Source organism: Euprymna scolopes, chromosome 6 (genome assembly GCF_053919585.1).
Source record: "Euprymna scolopes isolate OS-2025 chromosome 6, ASM5391958v1, whole genome shotgun sequence".
NCBI classification, from domain to species: Eukaryota; Metazoa; Mollusca; class Cephalopoda; order Sepiida; family Sepiolidae; genus Euprymna; species Euprymna scolopes.
The window spans coordinates 154106138-154117164 of record NC_136487.1 but is presented as its reverse complement, the minus strand read 5'-3'; the positions used below and the strand labels follow the sequence as shown (position 1 = coordinate 154117164).

The 11027-nt window shown below is 33.8% G+C and overlaps 1 long non-coding RNA gene and 1 pseudogene across 3 annotated transcripts in view; both read right to left on the bottom strand.

Annotated features, from left to right (window-relative positions):
- The window catches only part of LOC145278061 (uncharacterized), a 797888-nt gene that overhangs the window by 13296 nt on the left and 773565 nt on the right, over positions 1 to 11027 (bottom strand). The window lies entirely within an intron of this gene.
- On the bottom strand, positions 9170 to 9288 carry LOC145278426 (5S ribosomal RNA; annotated as a pseudogene).

The window sequence follows — 11027 nt, the reverse complement described above, 5'->3', positions numbered from 1 at the left end:
ACACATACAATTCTTGATATTACAAAATGGTCACAATTTTAGTATTGACCTGGTTCAATGTCGCTTAGCGTGAACCTGTGTGTCAACTCGACTAGGTCGTTACTTACTCGACCATTTGCTTCATGTGGATGATCCCTTTCTTGAGTTGAGTATATTGGGAAGTGATATACAAACTGTCCGTAGCGTTGTAAGCGATGCTCCTTGTGCAAACAAATCGAGCTTAGGCATTTGAACGATGTCAAAACATCGTTAATTCACTACCTGCACAGCAGCAGCCGAATAGCGTAGTAGTGAGAAGCCTTGACTGTCGTTTGGGCGGTCGTGTTTCGATCCTGGCTTGAGGTAGTCGCCTGTCTAGCCGCACTGATGAGTTTTGATACAGTGAAACAGTACTGTATATGGATGACTATGTATAAATCACTAGAAAATAAGTGACCCAACTAAGTTTGAAAAATAGTTAATCGTTGACATTCGGCTGGCAGAAATTTTAACATAAAAGCATTCAAATATAAAAGCATTCGAACTGCTTTGATTGGTTTTTAGAGATCTGCCACAGTGACAACTCTAACAGAATACAGGAAGCAGGGAAACCGGAATGGTTTCGCCAGACTTCTAGATTTACTGTCAGATCGCAGAGCATTAAAACCCATTGTGAGAAATAATCCGTCACCTAAGTAACCGTTGAGTCGAATCAGCATCTCAATTGTCTTGTTCCATCGAAATTGTTGTGAATGAGCTTGAAGCCGGGTATCATAGCAGAAGTTGTAAATTTTCTTTAAAGCCTGTCCAAAATGCATATATAAAACGTCACTCATTATCTTTACTCTACATATTTCTCGCCTTTCATTCATTCAAAGCCAAGTTCTCCATTGCGTAATGCAATGAGCCTTATTCAATAAGAATCAAAGAATTTCTGAAAAACGCTTATTCTAGTACAAGATGGATATTAAAAACTGAAAGGTTTCAATCAACAGAAAATTGAAACGCCACAACGCCTTTTCACTGCGTGTAGGGGAAGGGGGAAAGTTAATAGTCAGAGAGACAACCTCCCGAAGTCTGAAATGATTATAAACGTAAGTTCCAATTATCGAAGAATTGGTTAAAAGAAATCGAACATTCCACTACAATAACATAGTGATATGTGATCCGATGCTAAACGATGTATTTAGCATAATTGTTAGGATGTTCGCTCGAGTTCAATTCTCGGTAGAGTCATACCATTAACTTAAAATATTGTTAGAGAAGCAATCCAAAGTAAGTAGTGGTGCTCTCCCTTAAACCAACGAAATTGAACCCTCAAGTCGTTTTCTACTACGGTCCACGTATTTGTTTTTTCCCCTTCTTGTTTCCGTGTATCCAAAATGCAAATTTATTTTTTCAAAATCTATGCTGATGGACACACGCACATGAAACTTAAAACAAATAGCCTTGATTATTCCGTGTAATATATTAATGCACAATATTGAAAATAGTGTTCGGACGATTAATCGGATTCGAGAATTAGAAAAAAAATCATAACTTTTAGGGTATCAGAATCGGAAATATTTGTGCCTATTTTCCGATACCAAACACGATTTTTAAAAATTTATTTTGTTTGATTTTGCTTAAAATAAAATCTTCCGCTTACTAACGAAGCAGTAAATATTTAGTAATTTTAAACTAAAACCGGTAAAACTAAAATCTATAGACCCCCCCCCCCATCTCACAGAAGTGTGCTTACGTGTGAGAGAATATGTGTACCTTTAACGTATGTTTTTACGGTAATCAGGAAAAAATAATTTATAATTCAATCTTTAGAGATTTATAAAGAATCGGAATCGGGAACTTAGTACGGAATCGAGAAAATATAGGAATCGTCCCATCACTAATTTAAGGACAATGTTATGCTCTTATCCTGTTAAATTGGCTTAGAATGAGTGCTTTATTACAAATTTATTATCATTGTTGCATTAAATACTAATTCTAACTATGCTTCGACAGTTAGCATAATACTTAATTCGTTGCACTCTGTGTTGTACTATGCTACATTTCGTTCAGATCAGACCAGTAGTTGCCGAGAAAAAGAAATAATAGATAGATATACAAGACTACAGAGCCAATGTTGTCCGTATTCGAATCCTTCAATCGACAATAACTATCACTTTCTACACTGATGATTCTAACGATTACTATGATATTGTCCTTTTCACCACTGTACACTCCTATCCTCGAGTGACATCTGGGACTTGATAAGTGGTGATTCCTTTGTAAAAAATGATTACGGAAGGATGAAGCACTAGTGTATATAGGTGAAAATACTTAATATTTATATAAATATAAACGTTCTTCGACTACGATGAGAAGGAGGTGACGATAGTTCAGTGGTTAACGACACGGACTGATCATCTGAGTGTCTCAAATTAGAATCCAGTTCGTTTCACAAAAATCATTTAGGATGTTGGCAACCTTCACGCGACCCATCCCGTTAGTACTCGATGTCTTTCTACAAATTCTGACTAACAAAAATATAGGGGGGGGGACCAATGTCAACATTAAAATCTTCGTATTCATAGAATATGATGCCGAACTACGATAAGGTCTCTTAATAGATTTCTTATTAGCTGTCTGCCCTAGCGTAGTGAAATATTCTGATGTCCACGGTTTATTACCTATTACCAGATCACTGCATTTATCTGCTTGGCCCGATATATAAAATTTAATTCAATTTCCCTTGATAAATGTTGGTAGCGTAAAGGAGTCGAATACCGGACTGCAGAGTCAAATATAACTAAGTTAGAATCCATCTAAAGGAAGATTATAACTACCTACACTGATAATTGCGTAAGAATGAGACACTAGTCTCTGTAGGTTATAAAAATATATCTATATTTGCGATGTTTCTGTTCACTCTAGAAAGACAATGGGTACCCCTTGTAAGGGTAGCTGCGCGTGAAATTGTAAGGCAGGAGTTGCGCAATTCCAACTACACCTCTCCTAAATAGGCGCTGCTTGAATCGAATGGAGAGGCGAAGTATAGGACGACTGAAAACAATGCCGATATGCGCAAAGAGTATATACAGCACCTGGTATTCCTAAATCGATAAATATAAGGTGTCCAAAAATCACTAGAGGATTTGGAACTTAAATAGATTCTTTATTTTTTATGATATCTTTCTGTAATTTTAATACAATCTGATATGGACATTACGTACTAAAAAAATGCAAAATTCAGACAATTTTTATTCATGAAAAATAACGTCTTTTAAATGTTGCCCATTTTTTAGCTTCGCATATGTTGGCTCTTTCCAAAACATTATTCATGACAGATTGCAGAATCTCTGAATTGCGATTTAACTCCCTTATTTCGTTCCTGGTGTTTTTCCTCAATTCTGGCAGGGCTTGGGGTTTGTTACAGACATTTTTTTTCTCGAATTGTGTTATGACCTGAGCTAAAACTTACATTAAAAAAAAAAAAAATGCCGACGATAAGCTTCGCATTCATAGAATCACAAGACTCAACACAATCGAACCCGGATGTTCGGTTAAAAAAAATGTCAACTTCTGTACGTTGTTTAATTCTATATTTGTCAATAATTTATTTCCAAAATATTATTTGTAAAATATCTGAAATAGAGAAAAAGCAAATGAAAAAAAATTTTCAACCCTTCAGTGACTTTTTGGACACCGTGTATAAATAGCAGCTATAATATAAGAAATGAAAGCAAATAAGTGTGTTTATTTAAAAAAAGAAAAAGAAAGTAATGCACGATTATCAATGAATTTTTTTACTGAATAAATGTAGGTAAGTAGGGAAACAAAAGTATCCAGGGTCAAGAATATTATGTTTTGGCTTACTGTTTTCTGCAAGCAATAAATATGGGATTACAGTGTTACATTTAGAATGAATAGCTTAGAAAAATGAAGTTTTTTTTTTTCAACACCTTACAGCAAGAAAGAAGAATAGACAGCGGGGTGGAGGGTTAGGGAGAGGAAAGAAAAAGAGTTATAGATAGATAGATAGATAGAGAGGGAGAGAGAAATAGGAAGAGAGACAGAGAGAGATGCAGAGAGAGAGGAGGATGGAGGTCGAAATTTTAATAGAAAGATGTCCCAATTTACTTGTCTCCCCACGAGCGCAGAGCAAGATAAAGGTTCAGCTTTTAATATGGGGAAAGTCCAGCTCCCAAAAAGGGCACTCTGGATAGGAATAAAAATTAAAATTCTCTCAGTCATGAAAAATGTCACCTCCACCGACCGAGAACAGAAAACACGAAGTGCAGCATCAGGACAGATACTACACTGTGATCTTGGCCACATTCTATTAAACTTCTATTAATTTTTTTATGAACATGCCCTGCTCGCAACAAAATAATATAAAAGATGTGAAGAAGGTCGAAGGCTTAACAGACGAAATATAGTAGAAATGTAACGTCAAAAGTGATGCGGACAATTACTGTAATGCATAAATATTACATGAAGTTAGAAAAGTTTACGTAATATTTTTCTAAAAAAAAAAGATTAAACGAAAGAAAAGAAATACATTTCTGGGCAGAAGTTTATGAATCACTTTTTTTATTGTGAACAAAATGTCACCAAAATTAAAGTTTTGGTGAACATTTTATCTTCAATGACTTCTTTGCATCGTCGACCATATGATCTAATTTCTTGCAAAAAATCAGAAGTAACGAGCACTAGCGGGACCTATGGAACTTCCACAGCAGCATCTCCCATATGTAATCAATTGCTGCTGGGTATTCTATGGACGTTCAGCGTGAATGAAGACTCCGCGATATTATTGCAGCCCTTTTGTTAAAACTGCAAAAGTATTTATCTAAGTGATTTCGTTCATGTAGCGATAGCATTTATTATGGTTTATCTTCAATATCCTTATAGAAGTCTGCATGGACACCCGGCGCGAACTGAGATCACACAATATCATTATACTATCTTTAGACAGAACAGATATTGCCCTTGAATCTTAATCAAAAGCCGAGAAGGTATATTTTAGTTTTACATACTGCCTAAAAGCGACATCACTTGTGGGGGGGTTACATTGTGTCTACGGTGATGGGAAGATCCTATTTAATAAAAGGGAGGATAGATAACTAGGGCTATGACAACGGCATATTCTTTTCATTGTTTTGACTCTCGAGTATATATCCGACACATTGAGACACAGTTAATCAACCGAGAACCATACCAATCCATATAAAAGCAGATAAGATATCAACGGATGCATACTCGAGAGTCAAAACAATGAAAATAATATGCTGTTGTTCTAGCCCTAGTGATTACATAATACAAACATTAAATTAGCGTATCTCTATACTAATAATTCGTAGTACGCTATCACCTTCCATCATCCTATTTAATAAATAGGATCTCCCGATCCAATAATTTATAAACTGGAAACCGTGACACACGTCCGTTACAGGTACTAAAGTATTAATATATAGATTCCAGCCCTTATTCATATTTACTTCCATATGCGATCCTGTTTTTTTTTTTTTGTTTTGTTTTTTTTTTGTTCTGTTTTGTTTTTTTCGGATTTATTTTCTGAACAGATCTTCCAATTATATTCTTAACATGTACAATTGGATTGAGATTGAGGCTCTGGAGGCCACTTCGTTGGAGCGATTCTTTTTCAAATAAAATCATAACCTTCTGAACCTAGTGGCAAGACGCATTGTACTGCATGTAAATGGGTCATAAAGAATATTGTGTAATCTTGGTAACACATGATGCTGAAGTAGACTTTTGTAAATCTTAGCATTGAAAATGCCAAAGATGCGGATGATAAAGTCGACTCCTGCAGGTGCAATTATTCTCTACTCCATCGCACTACAGACAAAAAAAAAAAAAAAAAATGATTTTCATGGCGCACTTGTTTTAAGGCATACGCAATTTCTACCGTCAAAACCAAATATATTAAACTTTGATTTATTATTGAATGAATTATTTCCCTTTGTCGGTTAGTCTAAACAACCTGCTCTTTCGTACACTCCAGGCGTGCCCTTTCGTTTCAGTTTAAAAGAGAGAAAGCGAACTTGGGATACAGAGATGCCTACATTTAACTTGCTAGCAAGTGCTTTCCTTGTGATTTTATTCGCCTGTTTATTGAATGTACGGACAATTGACGTAGAAATGTCCAAATTATATTGTGTAGACATTCTAATAATTATTTGAACTTTTTGCGATGTTCTTTGCGTTTATATGATGTTGTTCTGCATCTAACGGTTTATTGGTTTAATACCTGAAACACGATGAGCGACAATTTTAGATTCTTTTTTTTTTTTTTACACGGTGGTCACCACTTATCAAGGCCCGGAAGCCACTCAGGGATAAGGGTTATTGCAAGAACAGTACGTTAGTGTAGAGATTTAATGAAGTGTTTACTTAAGAAGGCGGTTCATTAGGAATTTGTTAAAGTTGGACTTAAAGACATCCAAGTTGTAGTCAGGTGGGAAGCAGGCGGACGGAACAGAGTTCCACATGCGTGCAGTTCTAAGAAAGAAGCTTTGTTCATGGAATCTACGTTTTGATTTAGGCACAGATGAAGAGTGGGGGAAATTTTTCACAGTGGATTCAGCTAGACGAGTGTTTCTTATGAATATTATCAGAAATTTCTTAAATTGATTTTTTCCGATAGTTTGCGATAATGCCATTTTCTTTCTACAAGGTCTTTCTGTACATTTTTTTTTTATCTTGCTTAAAGATTAAGCCCTACAATAAATGACATTTTTACTTCCATCAAGTTTTAATAATAAAAAGTTAAGGTTTTTGCAAATTAATAACATTGTTTCATCAATTTTGTCCAGTATTGGATAAATTAATTACTGACTAACGGGATCTGTGGAAATTCCACGGCGACTAATGTGAATATATTGATGTTGGCTCCTGTAGACGTTCAGCGCAAATGGAGAGGCTCTGATATACTGTTGTAGCTATTTTGTAAAAACTACAAAAGTATTTATCTAAGATAGCAGGGACGGCCGGCGTAGCCCAGTCGTAAAGTACGTTTAAATATAGTATTTAAAATCTTGCAGATTTCGTATATATTATAAAGTTAATGGTCTATTGATTTTTATATATTATAAACTTGCGATTTAAAAAATAAAAAAAATATATATCCATATGACGTGGATCCATCAACTTGAATCGAAAGCTATACCAAAACACAAACACACTTATTATTATTATTATTATTATTATTATTATTATTATTATTATTATTATTATTATTATTATTATTATTATTATCATTATTATTATTATTATTATTATTATTATTTTTCTATAATACTTATTAAATACCTACAGACACTAATGTTTCATCCTTTCGGGAATCATCAGTGCGGGGTGTCACAATTAACGCCAGTCGAGAGATTTGAACCCCGGCCACAGAAGTCATGTATGGCTTCATTAGCAAGGACCCGAACCATTCAGTTACAGTCAACGGCGATATATATATATATATATATATATATATATATATATATATATATATATATATATATATATATATATATATATAAGCCGAATGTGTGTGTGTGTTTGGTCACGAATAGGCTCCTACATGGTTGACTATTTTAAAAAAACTGATCACATATAATGATAGAAGATGTATCGAGATACAGGAATGGGTATGTTTGATCTAGCAGACCGGTGGTTCATTAAAATATGGGGTCTGCGTTCGTGCCTGGTCCACAAAGTGTGAAAATAAAAAAAATAAAAATAAAAACAAATCGTTTACAAGTGTTTTTGATATAGATGTACATAAGAATACTTTGATAGCTTAAATAGGGGTGGTATAATAAAATTATGAGGTCTGCGTTCGCGCCTGGCCTCCATAGAATGGAAATATGTCACAAAGTTTAACAAGGTTTTTTAATATGGATCCACAGAATATTGTGATAAGTGTTTCAGTGTGTACCGGTATGGTATAATAAATTATGGGGTTTATCTATTTTATTTTTACTTTCATCATATTTTGCTTTGGTTTTGATACCCCAAAATTCGAAGCTATCTCTTTACAACCCTTCCTTTTCATAACCTATCATACTTTCATAAATCAGAGTCCATTTTATGTAGGCTGTTTTTGAACCCAGTCAACGACGGGTACTTTTGCTAGTATATATATATATATATATATATATATATATATATATATATATATATATATATATATATATATATATATAATTTAAAACGTTGGAAGAGTTCTTGGCAAAAGTATTTATTACAAGAAATGGAAGTCCATAACAATTAAACGACTTGGATGTAAATGTGACATACAAAATATATAATACGCACTATCCTATTAATATATAGATTATGTAAGTAATTCGCACATTTAGAGCTGTTTCTGTCCTTTATATTATGACCGCTACTGTATATGCGAAAGTTTTTAATTTCTAACTAAATTATTTTATATGTTTTCGTCAGTAAATAAAACATTTTAAAAATCTCTATTTAAATACAGATGAACGATTAAGGATGCATCTTAAAAATAATATATACATACGTACACACGTTGGATGCCGATATCCAGAAAAACTTGGCGGAAAGAGAAATTTAAAAAATTTTTGAGTAAGATCAGTTCGCATATAAATTTAGTGATCCTCAATTTTCGTGCAATTCTAGCGTTTTATTACCGTTAACCTTTTTTCTTCTTCTATTGAAAAATTCCACGAGTTCTTTTTGAGAGGCAACTTTATAGGCGATTACGTGTAATTTTACGACATTGTCAATCAGAGGATTAGTATTAAAATCTATTAGTTAACTGCTATAATATATCCTGACATTAAGTGGCATGTTTAAAGGGGGCAGGTTAAATAAGCTAAGAGCTTTAATCTACAAATTCAACAAAGTTTGCTAAAACAAACGTTGCATGCTATCGTCATTCAAACCACATTAGATTTATGGTAACAGAATCACGAACCAATGCTTGGAGTACAGACAATCCACTCCTAATTGTGTGTGTGTGTGTGTGTGTGTGTGTGTGTGTGTGTGTGTGTGTGTGTGCGAAACAGCACTAACCCCATTCGAGTTTAACCGGCTTCCTCCGAAAGTAGAAGTTCCAGGGGAGTATGGAATTCCCAAGAGGTCCCCAGTCGCATGTTTGTCCCCGTTAGGGAAGATGACAACGTTAGGTTTTTGCAACTGTTGCAGGGAGGTATAAAATTCCTTCTATATACAGCCCCTGGAATTCCCAAATTGATCACCCATTTTAGTAATCCCCAGGCTCAACGTTGCTTAACTTCGGTGATCTGATGGGAACCGGTGTGTCAACGTGATTATGCCATATATCAGTATAAGTATATTAGTTGCTGTCTGGATGACTGGTATGATTTGCCTAGTATATATATATATATATATATATATATATATATATATATGTTTTGTTTTGTGTACAGAAAGTTTAGAAAAATCATCGGTACTGTCGGTTTCAAACTCGATAAGTAGGGATCGTTTTAGATACCAATATCAACTCTCTCCGGCCAATATTCATCTCTTTTATAACCGGAAGTGAAAACATATATATATACATTATGAGTTCACGTTTGTTTCCATTTCTGGTTATAAAAGAAGAGAGCCTTATATGGGTATCTAAAACAGCCCATAATTATCGAGTTTTAAACCGACGGTACCGATGACTTTTCTAAACTTTCTGTAAACAAAAGTAAACATTAATAATACGCTCTTATTTTCGAATTCCTCTTATAATTGAGCACTCTGATGGTTTTCTTTTTCCACCCCCCCAAAAAAACTAATTATATATATATATATATATATATATATATATATATATATATATATATATATATATATATATATATTATATCGTGTCCAAAAAGAAGCGACAGATTTGAAATTTAAATTCAATCGAATGTACCACATTATGGTAAATGTCTGCTTCTCGATTGTGTAACAATTTCGCTTCTTATGGGACACCATATATATATATATATATATATATATATATATATATATATATATATATATATATATATATGTTATTATTATTACTTACTCCTGATTTTGCCAACATTCAGACATTTAAATCTAATATCAGGAAAAACTCATTTTTAGCATGCCCCTTAATATCATTGATCACGTGCCTTCTTTGCGGTGAATAAAAAGCAAACTCACACATAAAATTACAGCGGTAAATATTACCTTTATATTAAAACCTAACAGTTAGTGGAAAGATGGATGCACCAGATTCAAGAACTAACATTCTAGAAGGATTAAAATAAAAATTAAATTACAATAGTTATTAAGATTGAAACCAGCAGTTAAAATAAATGACTTTTATCCTTTATTTTAATGTCAGCCTTGAATATTTGATGGATAAATATTGTAATTCATTTCGTATTTCAATTTTCTTGTATATTTTCTAAAACCATAAAAAAATCATTTCAATTAAAATTAGAACAAGTTTCAAACATCACGAGTTTTTAATTGAACTTCAGAGTAATTCTATGCAAAATATATCATATGAAAATTTGTATACTTTAACTGCATATAATTAAATACTTCGACATTTTATCGAGTCGGACATGTCATGTTTGAATCACATTAGCTTTATGTATAAAAATCACGGATTAATATTTGTGAAAAATCATCAATCCACGTCCATTGACTGAACATATCAAACGAACGTTATAAACTTCATAAGCTTCAGCCTCTGTCCCATCGATGAAATATTGAATCTCTCTGTCTGTTTTACAAGTATTTTAATGGTGGATGCTCTGACGAACTACAAGCATGTGTGCCCCCTCGACGAAAATACCCCCGACAAACCCGAAAAGCAGCGAAGTCGAATCCCTACACAGTAGAGATCCCTAGATGTGAGAGGGCCTTCTACTGTAATAGATTCTTGCCCCAAACTGCTAGATTTTAGAATTCTCTTCCGGTTTCCTGCTTCCCCAACTGTACTGACATGCAGAAGTTCAAGTGTAATGTAAACAGATATCTTGCTGCTAAACTCCCTACATATAACCCCTACAACTTAGGTCCCTGATAGTAGCTCCTACATCAGAGTG